This window comes from Capricornis sumatraensis, chromosome 16 (genome assembly GCF_032405125.1).
Source record: "Capricornis sumatraensis isolate serow.1 chromosome 16, serow.2, whole genome shotgun sequence".
Classification (NCBI taxonomy): domain Eukaryota; kingdom Metazoa; phylum Chordata; class Mammalia; order Artiodactyla; family Bovidae; genus Capricornis; species Capricornis sumatraensis.
In genome coordinates, this window is record NC_091084.1 from 70,001,584 (window position 1) to 70,025,638 (window position 24,055).

At 36.5% G+C, this 24,055-nt stretch overlaps 1 non-coding gene across 1 annotated transcript; it reads left to right on the top strand.

Annotated features, from left to right (window-relative positions):
• The first annotated feature begins 1,283 nt into the window (after nucleotides 1-1,283).
• Nucleotides 1,284-1,390, top strand: LOC138093319 (U6 spliceosomal RNA). The gene has a single exon (XR_011146052.1). It is a non-coding gene; the product is annotated as a U6 spliceosomal RNA (small nuclear RNA).
• The last annotated feature ends 22,665 nt before the right edge of the window (nucleotides 1,391-24,055 follow it).

Consider the following 24,055-nt stretch of genomic DNA (forward strand, 5'->3'; position numbering starts at 1 on the left):
AATTGCCTTCCCCCCCCTTTTTTTCCTCCTTTCTACTAATGGTAAATCTCATCAAATCTTTTAGTTGCTTTCTCAGATTTATCTTTTGCTTTCCACTGTTCTGTTTCATGCACTGTTTTCAAATCTGAAATGTCCTCCCGTCACCTATATCCAACAATTTCAGCTCTTGAAATTTTTATCTATTCTCCATCCTTCTTAAACATATTTCTAACCTACCTCAGAACCATTTTCTCTAATTCCTTTTGACTTATAATGTGTTATTTACATGTATGGTCTTGTTGTTGTCCAAACAGTGTATGTTGAAAAGAGTACATTTTCTTTGTGGATAGATCCTTTATATTTGCTTATTTTTTTCTCCTTCTTTTTATATTGATTAAAAGATGTTTAGAGAGTTACAGTACTGAGTGCTAAATCACTTTAGTTATGTCCAACTCCTTGCAATCCCATGGATTATAGCCCACCAGGCTCCACTGTGCATGGAATTCTCCAGGCAAGAATACTGGAGTGGGTAGCCATTCCCTTCTCTGGGGGATCTTCCTGACCCAAGTATTGAGCCTGGGTCTCCTGCACTGCAGGCAAATTCTTTACCATCTGTGCCACTAGGTCAGCCCAGAAATGAGAAAACAGACAAAGATTCACTTAAAGGCAGTAATCTCAGTATAACTGTTTATTCAAATCCATTCATGCAGTCAATCATTAGTTAATATAAATGCATCCAGTTAATGATTAATTCATTTATTTTTGAAAAACATATTTATGTTGAGCATGTATTGTGTGTCCTGTGCTGATACTGACACTGTGGGTATTAAGAAAAGAGTGACATAGTCCCTGACCATATGATTTTCAATATCTAGTAAGGAAAACAGTAATTAAAACTGATTTTATACTATTATCATAATTTATATACAGTTAAAATATGTTCTGTGAATAACAGGAAAAATATTGAAACTTCAAATAACCATATTATTATACTTTACAAGCTTTTTTAACATATCAACCTTTTGATGATCTTTAATTAAAATCATTAGTAAAGACACCATCTCCAATTTTTATCTTAGAAAATATGTACAAACATAGGTATAGTTTCTAGCAATAATTGATACCAGTACATATTGTTTTAATATTATATGTTTGTAATATTATCATAGGTGAAGTGAAATAATTAATAGGCTAACTAAAGAGTTAAATCATAAAATTACTATCACATAAACTATTGATAATACTATTTGAAAGCTTTACTTTCTATTTGGATAACTTATCAATGATTAAAAAATTATAAATCAGTGCTCACTTCGGCAGCACAAATACTAAAACTGTAACGATACAGAGAAGATTAGCATGGCCCCTGCGCAAGGATGACATGCAAATTCGTGAACTGTTCCATATTTTTTGTCAATATATGGCAAAACCAATACAGTATTGTAAAGTAAAATAAAGTAAAAATAAAAAATAAAATAAAATAAAATGCTCACAACTAGGGAGATTTAAAAAAAAATTATAAATCAGAGACTTGTCTAATCTACTTTCCTATGATTATTTGAGAAGAATTTTGTTATTACTGTTTTAAAGTTTTTATTAAACTGCTTATAATACATGTAATAATTGATTTTTCCATTAGAGATATTGCTAATAAATTATAGAAATTTATGTGATTAAAAACAATATGACTTGAATGTTAAATTATCTTTATCTCTTTCTAAATAACAACACATTATAATTTCACTTTTAATCTCTGCAAACAGATTTTTCATTTTTCTGTATATTGACTTTACTATGGAAGCTAAAGGAAATTAAGGCATGTATTATGTTTTAACTGCAACAATGATGCCATTCCAAGAAGTTCTAAATAAATGGACTTGTATACATTTTTCCTTTTTGATAGAACCAATTTGCAGAACATTTTCTCCTATCATTTATCTTTTTAGACTCATGTTCTTTTTTTTTTTTTAATTGTTTAATCTTACAATTTCATGTTACTTTCTGAAGCTTTATCCTCTTAAAAAGTATCAGTAAAAAAGTCCTCTGGCTTATTTCTATTTATCATGTATGGGTAAATACATTGATGAGTAATGAGAATTTAAACAAATGAAATCTTTTGATCTTCATCAGCTTTTTCATGTTAAAGTTTTAAGTTGTTTAGTCCCATCTGACTGTGACCCCATACATTGTAGCCCACCAGGCTCCTCTGCCCATGGAATTCTCTAGGCAAAAACAGTGGAGTGGGTCGCCATTTTATTTTCCAAGGGATCTTCCCCACTGAGGGATCAAACCCAGCTCTCCTGCATTACAGGCAGTTTCTTTACCATCTGAGCCAAATAGCCTTGGCATTTTTCATGGTAAATCTTATGCTAAAGAAAGTGAAATGAATCCCATACAAAAACTATTTATATAATATTTCATTAAGGATGAAAAAGTAAAGATTTGTCAAGAAAATAGCTCATCATAAACAAAGAAATTACTTAGAAAAATACTCAGAATAAAATTTACTTTATTGGACATCTAAATATAAACTTTTTAAGCTAAAAGTGATTTACCCTGGTTCTCTTGGATGTTTTATATTGAATTTAACTACTATCATTCCTTATCTTCAAATTCATCTCTTTTTCTTCTTCATTAATTAATAGAGATTAGTTAGATTATGAGGTTATGAACTTGAAGTAGTGTTCTTCACCTCAAGTCCAAGTTTCTGTTATTCAACAAATCCTGGTGATATTGAGTTTCATTTTATTCGTTGGTGAGTATATCACACTCACCAACAGAGACCATCTAACTAGTATTATCCTTATATCTCAGGATGGTTTGCAGAAATACCATAAAGATCTTCCTTTGAGCAAAAGTTCACAGAAGTTAAGTGTACTCTGAATCCATTAGTAGCCATGGAGTTTGTTTTCTAAAATATCAGATGAACTTATTATGCGCCAGTTTAACTTTTGGCATGTTCCACAGATCAGTAGGACAGTAAATTCCCACTTTATTCTTAAAAGTCAGAATCCAGCAGAGTAAAAGTGTTTTGGTAAATGTCATTTAATTATATCGTCAAAGAGATGAAATACTCCTTTAGCGATGAATACTATTATCTGAAAGCTACTCTATGTTCAGTTTTGATATAAGAAAAATAAAAGTTGATGCAATATCACTATTAAAAAACTAACATAAGAGTGTTAGAATTTCACACACGAATGAATATCTTTTTTTTCCACGTTTCATTTTCATTTGGAGTTGCTATTTCCTTGAACAGGTGCTTGTCAAGAAAAGAAAATGATTTAAACAGATATTTTGCAATTTAAAACAAATTTAATTGCATTCTCATTGCAGTAGTTTTATGAATGCTGTATATATTACCGTAAAAGATAAAATATAATTGAACACAGAAAAAAGTCTTTATGACTAAATTATAACTAAAATTGGCATACAATTATGTTAAAACAAAATTAAAACATTGAGAAAATTTTTTTACCCTCCACGCCTTGAAATTCATGATTTTAACTGAAAGTAAAATATCCTTTACTTCAGAGAATCTTCCACTACTTAATTTGCAGTCAATTTCACTAGAAAAATGTAAAGAACAAGCAACTAGAAGGAAGAGTTTAAGAAAGTACCTAATCTCACATGATGTGTCAACCGAATCCCTTTCAGCATTACAGTAAATCATCCTTTGGAGGAAAGATGTCTGATGATATCTTTCGAAATGATTAAGCTTCGTGTCTGACTATCTGTAACCCCAAGGACAACAGCATGCCAAGCCTCCCTGTTCCTTACCGTGTCCTGAAGTTTGCACAAGTTCATGTCCATTGTATCGGTTATGCCATCCAGCCGTCTCATGCTCTGATGCCCTCTTCTCCTTCTGTCCTCATCTTTCCAGCATTAGGGACTTTTCCAGTGAGTCAGCTGTGGTCATGTATGGCTGTGAGAGCTGAATTTTAGAGAAGACAGAGTGCCAAAGAATTGATGCCTTCAAACTTTGATGCTGGAGAAGACCCCTGAGAGTCCCTTGGACAGCAAGCAGATCAAACTAGTCTATATATATATATATATATATATATATATATATATATATATATATAACTAGTCTATATATCCATATAGATAGGTAGATAGATACATAGATAGATATGCTTCCCAGGTGGCACTAGTGGTAAAGGAACTGCCTGCCAATTCAGAAGACATAAGAGAAGCTGGTTCAATCCCTGGGTCAGAAAGATCCCCTGAAGGAGGGCATGGCAATCCACTCCAGTATTATTGCCTGGAGAATCCCATAGACAGGAGCCTGCTGGACTACAGTCTACAGGGTCACACAGAGAGTCAGACATGATTGATGCGACTTAGCACACCTGCACCCATAGGTATATATTCACATACATACACACACACATACGTATATATGCATATGTATAAATATATGTATATATGAGAAGTGGAAGCAGAGACAGATTTTATTTTCTTGGGCTCCAAAATTACTGTGAACAGTGACTGCAACCATGAAATTAAAAGACATTCCTTGGAAAGCAAGCTATAACAAACCTAGCGAGCATATTAAAAATCAGAGACATCATTCTGCCGACAAAGGTCGATATAGTCAAAGCTATGGTTTTTCCAGTAGTCGTGTACAGATGTGAGAGTTGGACCATAAGGAAGGCTGAGCGCCAAAAAATTGACGCTTTCCAATTGTGATTTTGGAGAAGACTCTTGAGAATCCCTTAGACTGCAAGAAGATCTGACCAGTCAATCCTAAAGGAAATCAGCCCTTGATATTCATTGGAAGGACTGATGCTGAAGCTGAAACGCCAATACTTTGGCCACCTGATATGAAGAGCTGACTTACTGAAAAAGACCCTGATGCTTGGAAAGGTAAAAGGCAAAAGAGAAAGGGGGCAGCAAATGATGAGATGGTTAGACAGCATAACCAACTCAATGGACATACATTTGAGCAAACTCTGGGAGATACTGAAGGACAGGGAAACTTGGCATGGTGCCGTTCATGGGGTTACAAAGAGTTGTATGTGACTTAGGGACTGAACAGTGAAAATATCACTGGTGTTAGTGATATGGGAATTTCATTAAAGTAATTCATTACATGTAAATAGCTTGCAACAAAGTGATACATTTCAATTATCACATCATGGCCATCATTTCTTAACTCTCAAAATGACTCGGCAGTAATTATCATTATTTTTTTTTTCATTTTATAGATGATAAAGCTGAAGATTAGCAATTAAGACCCTATCCACAACTCCATAGCTAGTAATTGGCAGAACTGAATGCCAAACCCATATTCATCAAAAAGATTCCTTTATGTTCTTTAAATTCCTCATGACTAATGATCTTGTCCTTCATGCCACCTTAGCCATAATACGAACTTAGCCATAATTATATTCATATTATGTATCTTAAAAATGGCACCTTAATAATAGTGAATGGCACCTCCTCTACAAGCAAGATTCCAAATTCCTCACTCTGACCACCACCTTCTGATTTCCTGTTCTTCTCTTCTATTACTAAAAATGATTTGAAACCACCCTATTTAAGAAAGTATACAGCCAATACTGGGCTTCCCTGGTAGCTCAGCTGGTAAAGAATCCACCTGCAATGCAGGAAACCCCAGTTTGATTCCTGGGTCAGGAAAATCCCCTGGAGAAAGGATAGGCTACCCACTCCAGTATTCTTAGGCTTCCCTGGTGGCTCAGATGGTAAAGAATTTGTCTGCAGTGCGGGAGACTTGGATTTGATCCCTGGGTTGGGATGAGCCCCTGCAGGAAGATATGGCAATCCACTCCAGTATTCTTGCTTGAAGAATCTCCATGGACAGAGGAGCCTGGAGGGCTATACAATCCATGGGGTTGCAAAGAGTAGAACATGATTGAGCAGCTAAACCCAGCACAGCACAGCAGAGAAAATATTGTAAACTTTCCCTGTCCATTAGCAGTTTCATGGCCTCACCTCTCTTTTGCACCCACGTATAATTCACATACAACTTTCTCCTTCAGTTATACGCAGCTTCACAAAGTTTAAGCTGTCTTTTTAACTTGAGTCGTTGCTACTATAAGCATGCAACATACTTGTGTTTACCCATCTTCCTTTAAGTGTGTTTCCTTACGTTTAAATTCTCCCCTCAATGATTCCTGACAATCTTAGTTTCCTTAGTCAGTTATTCCACACTCTAGAGGTGATCAGTTCGTACTTTCTGTTTACTCCTCAAACATCCAAAGCTACCTGCCATTTCCATCTTCCCTGTTCTTAGCTGTTGATGTTGATTCTTGAAAATATGAACAATTGGAAGGGATGTCCCACATGCCTTCAGAAATAACTAGCTCACCTCCCTGCATCTGAATGTGTGTCCCATGCCTCACCTCCTGATTCTATGGCTGCTTCTTCCTCTCTTCCCTCCATTCACTCCAAGACTTTATTTTTTAAATGGTTGATTGTTTCTTATGTTAACTTTTTTTTTTCCCATTCCTACTGGGTCATATCTATCATCACACTGTTAATTTCTATACTATAAAAATACTCATTTAACCTCACATCACCATCCAGTTACTACTACCTGACTCTTTCCCTGTCTACAGTCTGACTTCTAGAGGTTTGAAATGTGCTTGCACCCCCCCAGGTCAATCTTGAAAACACTATGATCTGATTCTTACTCCCAGCATTCTACTAGAATCACTTTTTTTTTTTTTTTAATTTTAAAATCTTTAATTCTTACATGTGTTCCCAAACATGAAACCCCCTCCCACCTCCCTCCCCATAACATCTCTGTGGGTCATCCCCATGCACCAGCCCCAAGCATGCTGTATCCTGCGTCAGACATAGACTGGCGATTCAATTCTTACATGATAGTATACATGATAGAATCACTTTTTAAAGAGTTACTGATAATCTCCATTTTAGTGTATTTAAGGTTTGTTTCAGTCTTATTTTCTAATTTCTCATCCACACTTGTAAGACCTGATCATTTTCTCTTATGATAGTCTCTCTTCCTTGAATCCTTGGTTCTCTTCCTACCTCTCTGGCTGGTCTTTCTCAGCCTGCTTTCTTGGTTTCAACTACCTAGACAGCCAGAGAGCTCATTCTTCAGAATTTTTTTCCATGTATCAGTTCTTGCCGAGATAGTCTGATCCATTCTGCTAATTGTCTTTAATGATTATGCTGACAACTCCCATTTTACATCTACAGTCTTCTTTATGCTGACCTACAGAAAAATATATTTGGCTGACCTGATCTTGTATTTAGATATCCACCTTGAACCTGTGAATGTGACTTTATTTGGAAATAAAATTTTGCAGATGTATTTAGATAAGATAAAATGAGGTTATACTGAATTGGGGTTGGGGCAAAACTCAGTGTAGATGATGCTCTTATAAGAGGGAAATTTGAGTACAGAAACACAGACTCTCAGGACAGCAAATCATGTGAAGAGGGGCCAGAGACTGGGTTGGAGTGATGTGTTTTCAAGCCCAGGAATGCCAAGGATTGCCAGGAAACCACCAGCAAATAGGAAAGGCAAGGAAGATATTTTCCTAGAGTCTTTAGAGGAAATATGGCCTCGTTAACACCTTGGTAGAAGACTTTAAGCCTCCAACATTGAGGAAATACATTTTCTGTTGTTTTAAGCCTTCCAATTTGTAGTAGTTATTATGGCAGTTCTAGTAAAGTAATTGTATCTATAATCTCAATTCACTTCAGTTCAGTTCAGTCGCTCAGTCTTGTCCAACTCTTTGCGACCCCATAATCACAGCATGCCAGGCCTCCCTGTCCATCACCAACTCCTGGAATTCACTCAGACTCATGTCCATCGAGTCCATGATGCCATCCAGCCATCTCATTCTCGGTCGTCCGCTTCTCCTTTCCCCAATCCCTCCCAGCATCAGAGTCTTTTCCAATGAGTCAACTCCTCTCATGACGTGGCCAAAGTACTGGAGTTTCAGCTAGATATAGATAAATAATTATATACACATGTGTAAACTAGCTATATGGATAGATGCATGCATGCTAAGTCACTTCAGCCATGTCTAATTCTGTGCAACCCTATGGACAGCAGCCTACCAGGCTCCTCCATCCACAGGATTGTCTAGGCAAGAATACTGGAGAGGGTTGCCATTAAACAGTCTCCTATATGTCTCAAGTTTAACCTTCTGTGACTTTTTTGAACATTATTTTTTTTTAATTGTTAATAATGCTGATTAGCAATAGCAGTTAATAGTTAATAAATATTAAACATACCAAGTGGTTTGTTAAGTACTTTTACACATGAATGTTATTTAAAGGTAACATTATCAGGTAGGGAAGAAGCTATTGTTTTCACTTTTCAATCAACCAAATTGAGACTTAAAGTGTTTAAAATAATTTCAGAAAATCAGCAAGAGGCAGAGCATGGACTCATATTCTGGTCTCTGTTGTTCCAAAACTCAGAGTTCCTATAGTAACACTCCATTTGAAGTAAGATTTTCAAGATGCAGTTAAATATTCTTTTTAACTGAAGCATGTTTAAATGCATTGCCACATTTAATTTTTAACAAATGTTAGGCACATTTAAGCAGTCTATAAATACTTGTTGAATGAATGAATACACATAGCATTGCAGAATCTTTATATGATAATATTTCTTTAAAAAATCATTTTGGCTGCAATGTGTAAAACTGCATTTTAAAATGGAAACAAAAACTGACTTTATGTCATAGTATCTGTTACCCCAAAACAACTTTTTCCTAATGAAAGCAGCTGTTTCCTAAAGTACAGAAATCAACACAAACATTTTTAAGGGCCTCTAAGACCCATAAACTACTCACCAAGCAGGAAGAGCTTTTCTTCTAAGAATGCTCAAATGGATTATAAAACAATGGATTTCTTTTATGTTCTCATGGCTCATTAAATCTTTTTTAATGCAGCATTCTTTTAAATCAGTAAGTTTTGAGTATACCAAAACAGTGACACTCGCTCTGGTTTTCATTGAAGTGGGAGATAATTGCTCAGTTGCTTCTATTCTTTGTTGTTACCTCCATGAATGGTACTAATTCATCAGTTTATAAACACTGAAATGAAAATATATTATATATATATATGCATATTTTTACTAAAGCAAGGAAAGATTTTTAGTCTTGTTGCCTTGAAGAAAATGTGAACTCTGTATGCTTAAGCCTACCCTCAGAAAAGCTGCATGCAGTTTGTCAAATGCCTCACTTCCTGAATATTATGAATTCTTAGTTGGAAATTTATCATATAAAAGAAACATCTGATGTGGGATGAATTATGTCCCCACAAAATAAATATTAAAGTCCTAAGTCCTCTGATTATGACCTTTTTTGGAAAGGGAGTTTCGCTGATATAGTTAAGATAAGGCTCTATTCCACTAGTGTGGGCCCTAATCCAAAATGACTGGTCCTCTTAGAAGAAGAGAAAACAGAGACAGAGGTGAAATCTATGTGAAGACATAGAGACACAAAGGGAAGATGCTTCTCTGGAGATGGAGGCAGAGACTGAAGTTATGTTGCCACAAACCAAGGAATAGACAGGACTACCGAAAAGTAGAAGAGACAAGGAAGTATCCTCCCACAGACCCTTCAAAAGGAGGAGGATCCTGCTAAGAACTTGAACTTCTTATCTCCAGAACTTTGATTGAATGAACCTTTTTTTTGTTTGTTTGTTTTAAACTATTCAGTTTGTGATACTTTGTTATGGGAGCTCTAGGAAACTAAATCAGAATCTAAAACTTTGCTTGTATTTCCAGGTTGAGATGCTTATGTATGTTAAGAATCTTAGTGCATATGTTTCTTATTATTCTAAGGCATGTGGGGCCTTAAATCTAATTATAAGAGTTTGTGGTTGTTGAAGAATTCTTGTTTCAATCAATGAGTAAATATTTATCATACAATATTAATGGCGATTCTCTGGATCGCCATTGCTAATATGAGGGAGCAAACCATAGGACATGCTCCTCAGAAAAATTATGAGAGGCATGCACAAAACATCTGAAACATGCTCATTTAAAAATGAATTTCCTTAGGTAATTGTTATCCTGACATATTTCTTGTGGCACATTGCCCTCTTCCTGCAGTCTGGGTGGTGTATGCAATCTAATATATTGAACAAGTAGTATTACTTCCAATTCAACTAGCAGAAAATACCCACTGCATTTACTATCAAATATCAATCATATTGTTTGAATGTTGCAGTGAAACCCTAAAGAAGATGTCAAGGTGATTGTGGTTTGCTAATTCAGGTTATTAATGTCCAAGGAAGACAAATTGTATACAAATTTCAGTCTCTGAATAAGCTAGACATGTCTTCCAATCTTCCAAATGAAATGTTTCCTACTTCTGATCTTCAGATGACATCTAAGAGGGAGGCAAAGTCAGCCCTAAGTCTTACATAAATGGTCCAAGGTTCTTCGTAAAGAACATTTAACAGAGACACACGGACATCAGAAAAATCAGGGGCAGATGCCTCATCAAAAGTGGGACTGATCGAAAGTAAAGAAAAGCAGGGATTAGATTACAGAGAAATGTCTACTTCTGCTTCACTGACTACACTGAAACCTTTGACTGGGTGGATCACAGCAAACTGTGGAAAATTCTTAAATAGAGGAGAGTACCAGACCACCTTACCTGTCTCCTGAAACGCATGTATGCAGGTCAAGAAGCAACAGCTAGAATCAGACATGGAACAATGGGCAAAATTCAAAATTGGGAGAGGGGAATGTCAAGACTGTATATTGTCACCCTGCTTATTTAACTTATATGCAAAGTACATCATGAGAAAGGCAGGGCTGGATGAATCACAAGCTGGAATCAAGATTGCTGGGAAAAATATCAACAGCCTCAGATACGCAGATGATACCACTCTAATGGCAGAAAGTGAAGAGGAACTGAAGGGCCTCTTCATGAAGGTGAAAGAGTGAAAAATCTGGCTTGAAACTCAGTTTTCAAACAACCAAGAAGATGGTATCTGGTCCCATCACTTAATGGCAAATAGAAGGAAAAAAGTGGAAGTAGTGACAGATTTCCTTTTCTTGGGCTCCAAAATCACTACAGACAGTGACTGCAGCCATGAAAATAAAAGATACTTGCTGCTTGGAAGGAAAGCTGTGACAAACCAAGATGGTAAATTAAAAAGCAGAGTAATCAGTTTGCCAACAAAGGTCTGTATTTGTTAAAGCTATGGTTTTTCCAGTAGTCATGTACGGATTTGAAAGTTGAATCATAAAGAAGGCTGAGTGCTTTTGAACTGTGGTGCTGGAAAAGATTCTTGAGAGTCCCTTGGACTGCAAGGAGGTCTAATCAGTCAGTCCTAAAGGAAATCGGCCCTGAATATTCATTGGAAGGACTGATGCTGAAATTGAAGCTTCAGTACTTTACCCCATGGTGTGAAGAGCCAAATTTGCAAAATACTCTGATGGTGGGAAAGATTGAGGGCAAGAGGAGAAGGGGACGGCAGATGATAAGTTGGTTATGTAGCATCACCCACTCAATAGGTATGAATTTGAACAAATCCAGGAGATAGTGGAGGACAGTGGAGACTGGCATGCTGCAGTCCATAGGGTTGTGAAGATCAGACATGACTTAGTGACTGAACAAAAACAATCTGAATTTTTGGCTTAAAATTCCACATAATACTTTTTGATTCCTTTATTGTTCGTATTGATTTTCTCTGCTGAATTATTGGTTTTAGTTATTTAATTTATATATTTTCTTCTTGGTTAATCTAGTTTTGACTTGTCTCAAGTCAGATTTGGAGAAGGAAATGACCACCCACTCCAGTATTCTTGCCTGGAGAATCCTATGGACAGAGGAGCCTGGCAAGCCGTGGACCATGGGGTTGCAGAGAGTCAGACATGACTGAAGCAACTAAGCACGCAAGCACATGCAATCTAGCAAAAACTTTACCAATTGCCTTAATCGTTTCAAAGAACAAATTGTTGGCTTCATCGATTTTTTTCTATAGTTCTCCTCTTCTCCATTTCACTGTGTCCACCCTGGTCTTAATTTTTTCTTTAATTCTGATTGCACTAGGTTTTGTATTCTCTTCTTTTTTTGTTTCTTAAAGTATATTGTAGGTTATTAATTTGAAATCTAATTTACATTAATGAATAGAATTCTAGACATTGTTTTTGCTATATGTCATCAGTTTTGGATTTTATATTATCATTTTCACTCATCTCAAAGTTATTTCCCATTTGCCCTTGTGATTTCTTTCTTGATACATTTGCTATTAAGGAGCTGCAACTATTTGGCTGTTAAGTATCATATTGTTTGATTTGCACATATTTGTGAGTTTCCTAAATTTTCCTCTAATTTCCAATTCCATTGTGGTGAGAAAACACATTCTTTATGATTTCAATACTTTTTAAATTAATAGAGGCTTGTTCTATAACCTAACATATTCATGTGTCTTGGAAAAATTCATGTATGTTTGAGAAGAATATATATTCTGCTGACATTGACTGACTTGTTCTTCTAGTGTTCTCTAAGCCTTTTATTTCCTTATTGCTCTTTTCCCCAGTTGTTTTATCCATTGAAAGTATAGATATCTATATTATTTTTAATTATTTATTCTCTTTTCAGTTCTTCATTTATGTTTTATGTATCTTTGAGCTCTGTTTTTATGTGCATAAATTATTATAGTTGCTATGTCTAACTGATGGGTTAATCCTTCATCACAAAACAAACAAACAAACAAAAAAAAAACCTCTTCTTTATCTCTATCAGCAACATGTCTTAGAATCTATTTTGCTCAGTTCAGTCACTAAATTGTGTCCGACTCTTTGTGACCCCATGAACTGCAGCAGGTCAGGCCTCCTTGTCCATCACCAAAAACCGGACTTTACCCAAACTCGTGTCCATTAAGTCGGTGATGACATCCAACCATCTCATCCCTGTGATCCCCTTCTCCTCCTGCCTTCAATCTCTCCAAACATCAGAGTCTTTTCAAATGAGTCAACTTTTCGTATCAGGTGGCCAAAATACTGGAGTTTAAGCTTTAACATCAGTCCTTCCAATGTACAACCAGGATGGATTTCTCCTAGGATGGACTGATTGGATCTCCTTGCAGTCCAAGGGACTCTCAAGAGTCTTCTCCAACACCACACTGCAAAAGCATCAATTCTGCACTCAGCCCTCTTTATAGTACAACTTTCACCTCCATACATGACCACTGGAAAAACCATAGCCTTGACTAGACGGACCTTTGTTGACAAAGTAATGTCTCTGCTTTTTAATATGCTGTCTATGTTGGTCATAACTTTCCTGCCAAGGAGTAAGCATCTTATAATATCATGGCTGCAATCACAGTCTGCAGTGCTTTTGGAGCCCAGAAAAATGTCAGCCACTATTTCCACTGTTTCCCCATCTATTTGTCATGAAGTGATAGGACCAGATGCCATGATCTTCGTTTTCTGAATGTTGAGCTTTAAGCCAACTTTTTCACTCTCCTCTTTGACTTTCATCAAGGGACTCCTTAGTTCTTCTTCACTTTCTGCCCTAAGGGTGGTGTCATCTGCATATCTGAGGTGATTGATATTTCTCCCAGAAATCTTTATTCCAGCTTGTGCTTCTTCCAGCCCAGTGTTTCTCATGATGTACTCTGCATATAAGTTAAATGAGCAGGGTGACAATGTACAGCCTTGACGTACTCCTTTTCCTATTTGGAACCAGTCTGTTGTTCCATGTCCAGTTCTAATTGTTGCTTCCTAACCTGCATACAGATTTCTCAAGAAGTAGGTTAGGTGGTCTGGTATTCCCATCTCTTTCAGAATTTTCCAAAGTTTCTTGTGATCCACACAGTCCAAGGCTTTGGCATAGTCAATAAAGCAGAAATATATGTTTTTCTGGAACTCTCTTGCTTTTTCCATGATCCAGCAGATGTTGGCAATTTGATCTCTGGTTCCTCTGCCTTTTCTAAAACCAGCTTGAACATCTGGAAGTTCATGGTTCACGTATTGCTGAAGCCTGGCTTGGAGTACTTTGAGCATTACTTTATTAGCATGTGAGATGAGTGCATCTCTATTTTGTTAGTTTTAGCTTTTTTTTCCCCTTATTTATCTTTTAGTATTAATATAGGTGAATATTTCTTTGGTTTGCTGTTTACACTGTATACATTTTTTTTTTTACTTAATATCAATGTGTCTTTGAATATAAAGTGTGTTTCTTATAGATATTATATAGACAAGTTTTTAAAATTCATTGTGTAACCGTGTCCTCCTATTGGATTGTTTAAGCCACTCTATTTACATTTAATGAGGTTACTGATAAAATATGATTCACATTTTCCATGGCTATTTATTTTCTTATATCTTTATTTTTCCTTAATTACATTTCTGGATTTTTTTAATATTAAATGCATACATTTCTTGCATACCATTTTAATTTTCCCCTTGTTTAATTTACTGTATGTTATAAATTATTTTCTTTTTATGTTATGTGAAATACATATATTATATGTATTATTATTTCAAAAATAGTTATCCAACCAGGGATCAAACCCATGTCCCCTGCATTGAACACAAGTGGTCTCAACCACTGAAATGCCAAGCAGTCTCTAACATTGGTTTTTAAGTCAAATTTAAAAGTTTTAAAAGTTTGAAAGTTTTTTAAACAATATTTCTTAATTCTCATCTTTTCTCTCTCTTCTTTATTTATGGACTTCTTATCATATTTACGTTGGTGTCCTTTGGGTGTCCCACAAGTCTGCATCTCTGTTCATTTTTCTTTATTTTTTGAGGCTAACTAATCTCAGTTGAACTATATTTGAGTTCACCAGTTCTTTCTTCTGTCAGTTTAAATCTTTTGAGGGGCTACTCTAGTAATTTTTTTTTTCATTTCAGTTATTATATATTGCAACTCTATGATATTTCTTTGATTCTTTTAAAAATAATTTCTGTCTCTTTATTGATATTTATTGATATTCTGTTTTTCCTAATACATTTTTTCAGACTTTCCTTTACTTCTTTAGATGATCTCTCTAGTTCCCATTAGTTTTTTGGAAATACTTAAAATAACTGATTTACTGTCCTTGTACAGTAAAACGTAAATTCTGGGTTTCATCAGGGACACTTTCATTTGGCTATTTTAATTATTTTGGGGTCAAACTTCCTGTTTCTATGTATATCTCTTTTTTTTTTTTTTTGTGAAATTGGATATTTTAAATAACATAGTGTATTGACTCACCTTCAAGCACCCACCCTTCCTGGGTATTTTGCTTATTCAAGTTTATCATTGTTGTTTGTTTTGTGACTTTAATAAGGTGTATTTCTAGGATTTCTTTGGAAGGAATGATGCTAAAGCTGAAACTCCAGAACTTTGGCCACCTCATGCGAAGAGTTGACTCATTGGAAAAGACTCGGATGCTAGGAGGGATTGGGTGCAGGAGGAGAAGGGTACGACAGAGGATGAGATGGCTGGATGGCATCACCGACTCAATGGGTGTGAGTTTGAGTGAACTCCGGGAGTTGGTGATGGACAGGGAGGCCTGGCGTGCTGCGATTCACGGGATCGCAAAGAGTCGGACACGACTGAGCGACTGAATTGAACTGAACTGAACAGAAGTCTTAACTCTGCCATATGTGGACACAGAATATTTGCTGATTTAGCTTCGTGTCAGCTAATTATTGGTGACAGAGCTTCCCTGAAATATTTTAAGCCAGTATGCCTCACACCCTTTACCAACGAACTCTCTCTACATATACACACAGGTGCACACATACACTCCTGAGATGTGTGCAGACTTCTTTACTCCAGGAGTATTTCAGAGCTTTTCAAAACCTGCAATAAACATATCATTTCCCAGATTTTCCTTTTAAGTTTTTTGGCCAGCCTCTTGCTTACCATGGCTTCTGTCACACGCTGCATAGCTGCAGTGTTAAACAATCTTTGCTCATTGTTTTAGACAAACACCCCAGAAACTGTTTTTCTCTGAATTAGATGAAATCAAGACAGGATCTGTGAATGTGTCCTTTTAAAGGACTAGTCTGAAAGATTAAATCATTTTAATATCTTGGAATAAGACTTGATGGGCAATTGACCTATTTGGCTCCTAAAAGTGGATTCAAGGTTGTTCTTTTTACAGATAGCCTGGTCTGAGGCTGTTGGTTTTCAAGACCACTGCTGAGCAGGATGATTTTACTGCAATTCAACTTTTTTTTTTTTTTCCCTTGAACAAACTTTTCAGGTTTTGGTTCATTTTTGAAAAAAGCTGATTTTGAAAATTCCTCCAGTGTTTTCATTGCTTTTATGAAGCAGCAGACTTTTGAATTCTGCCATTCTGGAAGTGCTTCTGACCAATGTTGCTAGAATTTTAGTTTGGATTTGTTTCTATGTGACTCATTATTATTTAAGAAACTTCATGATGTCTTTTGAGCTCACTGGAGTGAACCTCTGATAAGAAACTTGTGGCCAAAATAAGACACCGTGCAATATAAAAATCAGAGTAAATATTTCAGATCTCAGTACAGAATTGCCTTAAAACTGATATTATTAGTATACTCTTTTGGATATATTTTGTAATTTTCTGAGAGAAAAATGTATATCAGTCGAGTGATTATCACTTCAACATTAGACCAAGGAAAATAGCTTAAAAGAGTGGTTGATATTAGGGATTAAACTTATACAGATGTCAGCAGGACCCACACATAGGCATGCCTATATCTTCCATTGAAAGGCTGACCATTTAGGTGGTCAACAATTGCCTTGAGGTTACCAACACTGGATCAGCAGAATCTAATCTTAAGAATGTTATTTGGCGGGGAGAAGGGGATGACAAAGGCTAGATAGTTGGATGGCATCACCAACTCAATGCACATGAGTTTGAGTAGGCTCCGGGAGTTGATGATGGACAGGGAAGCCCGGCATTCTGCACTCCATGGGGTCGCAAAGAGTTGGACAGGACTGAGCGACTGAACTGAACTGAACCAAACTTCCCAACTCATGATATTTTCTTCTATATGGAGGAATTTCTATTTGTGGGAAACATCTGGCCCCCGTTTTAACCAATTTTCATTACACCTGAGAAGATGAGTAACTTAGCTGATTATTGGGTTTGGAAGGAGATACTATGTATAGCAGCCCATGCCTCTTTTTTATCCTTCCTTTTAGAAACAGATGTGCCTACAGAAATCAAGATCTGCTCTGTTCCTCCAAGCTGTGAGTTTTATTAGAAAGTTACTCCTTGGGGAAGCCCTTCACGAGTGAATAAGTGATTGCCTCATTATTACTTGCTTCTATATTAATAGAACTTGGCTTTAGACCAAATGTTACATTCTTAAATATCAGTGTTAGTTTTCAGTTGACTCAGAACTTATGCAAGAAAGTGGGCCACTTTTTTTTTGGAAGTCCACTTTGAAATCCCACTGTTAGAGTCTATAGTCAATATGAAAAATAAAAATATAGAACCACAGCCAACAAATGTTACAAGAATTCATAAAAATTATAATAATCTAGTAAATCTTTTGTTCACAAAGATATAAGCTTGAAAACAAATCCTGCATCTACTAGTTATGTGACTGAGAAGTTCATAAGAACCCTTCAAGTCTCCAGTTTCATCATCTTTCACATAAGAATATAGTGATACTGACTTTATCAAATTTGGAGGTTATTAAAATGAGATAAGAGTTCTAAAACTGCATTTTGACAATTAAAAAGTAGCTTCATAAACCATATTAGCTATGAAAGTTGGTGGATAGAATATATCTGACCAAAATGAATAAAATGGAGAGCAGTCAACAAAAACATTGCTTATACATGAGCAAAGAATATGAAACATGAATGGTGAATCTATATGAGTTGGAAGAGAGGCATGGGTCTTAAGGAATAATTGTCATATTGAAATTTAGTTATTCTTTAATGTTTCTCTTTCATACTAGATTATGAGCACGAATGTCTTACTTATCATTATTTTCCAAGAGCCTGACACAGGGTAAGCTCTTAGTAAATTTGACTTCACCGAATTGACTGGCTGAATGTAAATAATCTGGTTAATGAATGCATGCCAGGTCCACTTATCTGCAGATTAAGCCAGGCAGAGAAGCCATTTTCAAAAATACTAGAAATAATTCCAAGCTTCAGAAAGACAGATATGAGGGGAATAGTTTATCCTGTGCTTTTATGCTGCCTATACTCTGGTCTTATTTTATTTAAATTATTATATTTTAGATACTGTGTCAAGAACTAAAGATACAGAGAAGAGTAACAAGCACTTTTTTTTTTAACCTTAGAAAGTTTGGATTCCTGTCATACAGAAATTGTACTAAATGTAGTATTAAAAATATTCATGAGAACAGTAATTTACCAAGCAGTTTTTGTGTGCTGCACACTGCTTTTGGATATTTATCTCTTCAAATTCACACATTAAGCCCATGTGATTGGGAGTTAATACTCTGTTTTACAGCTAAGGAAACTGAGGGTTAGATAAGTTATTTCATTTTCACCTAGGTTATCAAGTATTGGAAATAGCTTTACCAAAAGGGTTGTTGAATTCTAAATTTTAGTGCTCTTTCTCATGCTACATATTGTTTTTCATGAAGAAATTGTGAAGTGCCTTGGGAATGCAGAGATGAAATATGGGAAAATAGTTTGATAAACTCAGTGATGGGGGAGAATAGCATGGTTCTATATAATTCTCCTTAATGAATATGTATTTTAAAACAGGATCATGGAGAATTGTCAGTGACTATGATAACTGTCGGAGAAGGCAATGGCACCCCACTCCAGTACTCTTGCTTGGAAAATCCCATGGATGGAGGAGCCTGGTGGGCTGCAGTCCATGGGGTCACTAAGAGTCAGACACAACTGAGTGACTTCACTTTCATCGTTCACTTTCATGCATTGGAGAAGGAAATGGCAACCCACTCCAGTGTTCTTGCCTGGAGAATCCCAGGGATGGGGGAGCCTGGTGGGCTGCCGTCTATGGGGTTGCACAGAGTCAGACACGACTGAAGTGATTTAGCAGCAGCAGCATGATAACTGTAGATATATTAGTCATAGAGGTGCCTTAATGATGCTCTCAAACCATTACATATGCACCCAGGTCCCACATAGACTAGGGTGGTAAAGTTTGTGAGGGCAAGTTAGATTGCTTCCTACATGATTCCATGCATTTAGAAGGGCTCCTTTACCCCTTGGAAATGCTGGTGGTCAGAGAACAGTGCCACTGGCAAGAAAAGTCTGTTTCTAAGCCCTGGTATAGAGAATTCCTTCCTGGATTTCCTATGACCATAGCTGCCCCATGGTAAATTGTCCATGGAGTCAAAGAACCATGATCATATTGTCACATGACTGCTACTTCTGTCCTTTGAAATAACCCCAGAATTCCCAGCCTAAAGAGTCCTTGGCCTACTTCCCAGAGCCTCTCTTCTGAGACAGTAAGTCATCTAATACTAGGCCCAAGAAGTGGCAAAGGAGCAGTTAGTTATTTGCAGAATATGTGAGCTTGGATGAGTGGACTATGGTATCCATGCACGTACCTGAAGCCATTTGCAGTATTGAATGTAGTTCATGAAGAGACAGAGAGGGGCTTTGGAGTGAGTGGCTAAGTTTGCCGTCTTTGGATTACTTACAAAAGACTTGAGAATTCTAATCTTGGGCTTTTCAAGTTATTTTTAAGATGTACTTTTTTTTTTTTAGCATTTTATTTTGCATTGGGATTTACCTGGTTAGCAATGTTGTGGTAGTTTCAGGTGAACAATGAAGCCATACATAGTATACTAAGATGAATTTCTAAAATATCTTAAGATTAAGATAAGAGTTAAGATTACAGAGAAGAATATTCACCTAATGTATATTTTATATACATCAATTTTATATATAAGTGTATTGCTGTTATTCAGTAGCTAAGTTGTGTCTGACTGTGCAACCCTATGAACTGCAGCATGCCAGTTCATGAGGCTGCAAAGGTCCCTGTCCTTCATTACCTCCTGGAGTTTGCTCAAACTCAGGTCTCTCTACATATATGAGTGTGTGTATAAATATATACATATATGAGTGTGTGTATAAATATATATATATATATATATATGTGTGTGTATAAATATATAGATATAGATATATAGATATGTGTATGTATATAAACACACACTGGGCTTCCCAGGTGGCACTAGTGGTAAAGAACCTGCCTGCCAATACAGGAAAAGTAAGAGAAATGAGTTCAATCCCTGGGTCGGGAAGACCCACTGGAAGAGGACATGGCAACCCACTCCAGCATTCTTGCCTAGAGAATCCCCTGGACAGAGGAGCCTGGTGAACTGTGGTCCACAGGGTTGCAGAGTTTGACATGACTGAAATGATCTAGTGTGTACATGCACACACTAATGTTGGCCTATAAATGTCTGGAGCAGAAATATTAGAAAGAATTCTTTAAGTCCACTAAGGAAATCTTGGCCTGAGCCTCAGAATTTGAACCAGAGAGCCATTGTATTGAAATGTTAAATGCCCTAAGCGGGATTTTCTGAATGCTTCCCTCCCTTTAAGGCCTAAAATTTAAACCTATACCAGGGCAGAATTTCTTACAACTTAGGTTGCATCATTTTACTTTTATTTCATTTCTAAATTCTAAATTACTCTTTCCTCTGATTAATTTTTAATATGTTATTTACTTGAAAATTAAGTACAGTGTAAAGTAACTGCCAAGAAGTAGGCTAAGGGAATGAGTGAGTAGTAGTTTTCCTGTTAACAGTTCTGCATTATATATAGCATGGAAAAGTAATCAATTTTGATTGGAGATATTGTCTCCAGGGAAGCTAGTAAAAATGAGCTTTCTTTGCTTCTTGAAACAATATTATTGAAGCTACTGTAATTGGGGTCATAAAGGGTTGATAGTTATTCTTTGGGGGCTTCCTCCTCATTACATCTCTAATTCTACACCTCTTTTCGAAATGTGTTCTTGGTACATTGTTTCAGAGACTTTCAACATGTCTCAGACAGAATATGAAATGGTTTTTGTCTTTAGTTTTATTTTCCCGTACATATCAGAGGCAAGGACATATCAAAAGTGAAGTATTTACTGTAACATAATTTGTGACTAATGCTTGAGTTATCATAGAGTAAAAAGATTTTATAAAAGTGAAATTCACAGCATCTAACATTAAAACACAACCAGGAAAATAATCCAATGCATCCATTCCGGGTATCTGTCTGGCAAGAGATTATCTATGTAGGCAGGGTGTGCATGTTGAATCTTCTCCATCTATGGAGACCTGGTCATCTTCAGCTTCCTCTCATATTATACTAAAAGGAGGCCTTTTCTTTGCTTCTGTAGCATCACATACCTTCTAGTTTTCTTTACATCATGAGACATTAGACACAAACGTTGTCTGAAACTATTTCAAAGACTTAGCCTCAGTCTCTGACTATAATGTGAGCAGTTTGAGGGGGCAGTTTATTACTTTGGTGTACTCTCCACCTCTCGTATGTAAAATCAGGGAATCTTGTCATATTACCTGATAAGTCTCATCTAGATAAAAATATCTGATACCCCAAATCACTGCAGATGTTGACTGGAGCCATGAAATTAAAAGACACTCTTTGGCAGGAAAGTTATGACCAACCTAGACAGCATATTAAAAATCAGAGACATTTCTTTCCAACAAAGTTCCATCTAGTCAAGGCTATGATTTTCCCAGTAGTCATGTATGGATGTTAGAGTTGAACTATAAAGAAAGCTGAGTGCCAAAGCATTGATGCTTTTGAACTGTGGAGTTGGAGAAGATTCTTGAGAGTCCCCTAAACTGCAAGGAGATCCAACCGGTCCATCCTAACGAGATCAGCCCTGAGTGTTTATTGGAAGGACTGATGTTGAAGCTGAAACTCCAATACTTTGGCCACCTGATGTGAAGAACCGACTCACTTCAAAAGACCCTCATGCTGGGAAAGATTGAGGGTGGGAGGAGAAGGGGATGACAGAGGATGAGATGGTTGGATGGCATGACCGACTCAATGGACATGAGTTTGCATAAACTCCGGGAGTTGGTGATGGACAGGGAGGCCAGGCATGCTGAAGTCCAAGGGGTCACAAAGTCAGAAACGACTGAGTGACTGAACTGAACTGATCTGATGCTAATATTTTTTTTTCTTTTGATTAAATAACAAATCTTGAGAGGGATTCTTGCAGACCTCCACATACCTTGGAAGTATATTCTAAGTAGACTTCTGTTATACAGTTTTAAAACTGAATTTGGGCTGCATTATTATTTTCACTTGTCATGTAAAGAAACTAAGATCACAGAGTAAATGATTTAAAGATCCCTCAGATCCATACAAGGCAGAGCAGACCTTGATAACAGGTTTTCAGATTCTAAATCAAGTGTTTTTTTTCCCCTATTTTACTATTATTTCCCATTTTGTCTGCACATGTCATGTACCCTGATTTATTTTACAAATTTTTTTAGTTGAAATAATGATGTATTACATTCACTTAATGGATCTTATAGTATATTTTTTACTATAGATTAATTTATTCTAATAATATATTATTAAGTATAATATTATAATATAAATATTGTAGTAGAACTTTTATAATACTTATAATACTTATTTTCAATAAGTTTAGAAGCATTGCATCCAGATAACTACCCAGCCATGGTCTACTCCTCACCTTATCTTGACACATTTTGAATATTTACATCAGTCTAAAGATAGGTCCAAGTTTCATGAAGGTGGAAATATATTCAGACTGGATTTATAAAGGAAACAATTTTTGGATAGCCATCAGTCAGTTCAGTTGCTCAGTCATGTCTGACACTTGCAAACCATGGACTGCAGCATGCCAGGTTTCCCTATCCATCCCCAATTCCTGAAGCATGCTCAAACTCATGTCCATTGATTTGGTGATGCCATCCAACCATCTCATTCTCTGCCATCCTCTTCTCCTCCTGCCTTCAGTCTTTCCCAGTGTAAGGATCATTTCCAATGAGTCAGTCCTTTGCATTAGGTGGCCAAAGGATTGGACCTTCAGCTTCAGCTTCAGTCCTTCCAAAGAATATTCAGGACTGATTTCCTTTAGGATGGACTGGTTGGATCTCATTGCAGTCCAAGGGACTCTCAAGAGTTCTCTCCAACACCAGAGTTCAAAAACATCAATTCTTAGTGTCTCAGCTTTCTTTATAGTCCAACTCTAACATACATTCATGACTACTGGAAAAACCAAAGCTTTGACTAGACATACATTAGTTGGCAAAGTAACGTTTCTGCTTTTTAATATGCTGTCTAGGTTGATCATAGCTTTCCTTCCAAGGTGCAAGTGTCTTTTATTTTCATGGCTGCAGTCACCATCTGCAGTAATTTTGGAGCCTTGGAAAATAAATTTTGTCACTATTTCCATTGTTTCCCCATCTATTTGCCTTGAAGTGATGGGACTAAGATGCCATGACCTTAGTTTTCTGAATGTTGAGGTTTAAGCCAACTTCTTCACTCTCCTCTTTCAGTGTCATCAAGAGGCCCATTAGTTCTTCTTAGCTTTTCACCATAAGGGTGGTGTCATCTATGTATCTGAAGTTATCGATATTTCTCCCAACAATGGTGATTCCAGCTTGTGCTTAATTCAGCCCAACATTTCACATGATACATCTATTTCTGCTTTATTGACTACGCCAAAGCCTTTGACTGTGAGGATCACAATACAATAAACTGTGGAAAATTTTGAAAGAGATGAGAATACCAGACCACCTGACCTGCCTCTTGAGAAATCTGTATCCAGGCCAGGAAGCCACAGTTAAAACTGGGCATGGAACAACAGACTGGTTCCAAATAGGAAAAGGAGTACGTCAAGGCTGTATATTGTCACCCTGCTTATTTAACTTATATGCAGAGTACATCATGGGAAATGCTGGGCTGGAAGAAGCACAAGCTGGAATAAAGTTTGCCTGGAGAAATATCAATCACCTCAGATATGCAGATGACACCACCCTTATGGCAGAAAGTGAAGAGGAACTAAAAAGCCTCTTGATGAAAGTGAAAGAGGAGAGTGAAAACGTTGCCTTAAAGCTCAACATTCAGAAAACGAAGATCATGGCACCCAGTCCCATCACTTCATGGCAAATAGATGGGGAAACAGTGGAAACAGTGTCAGACTTTATTTTTTG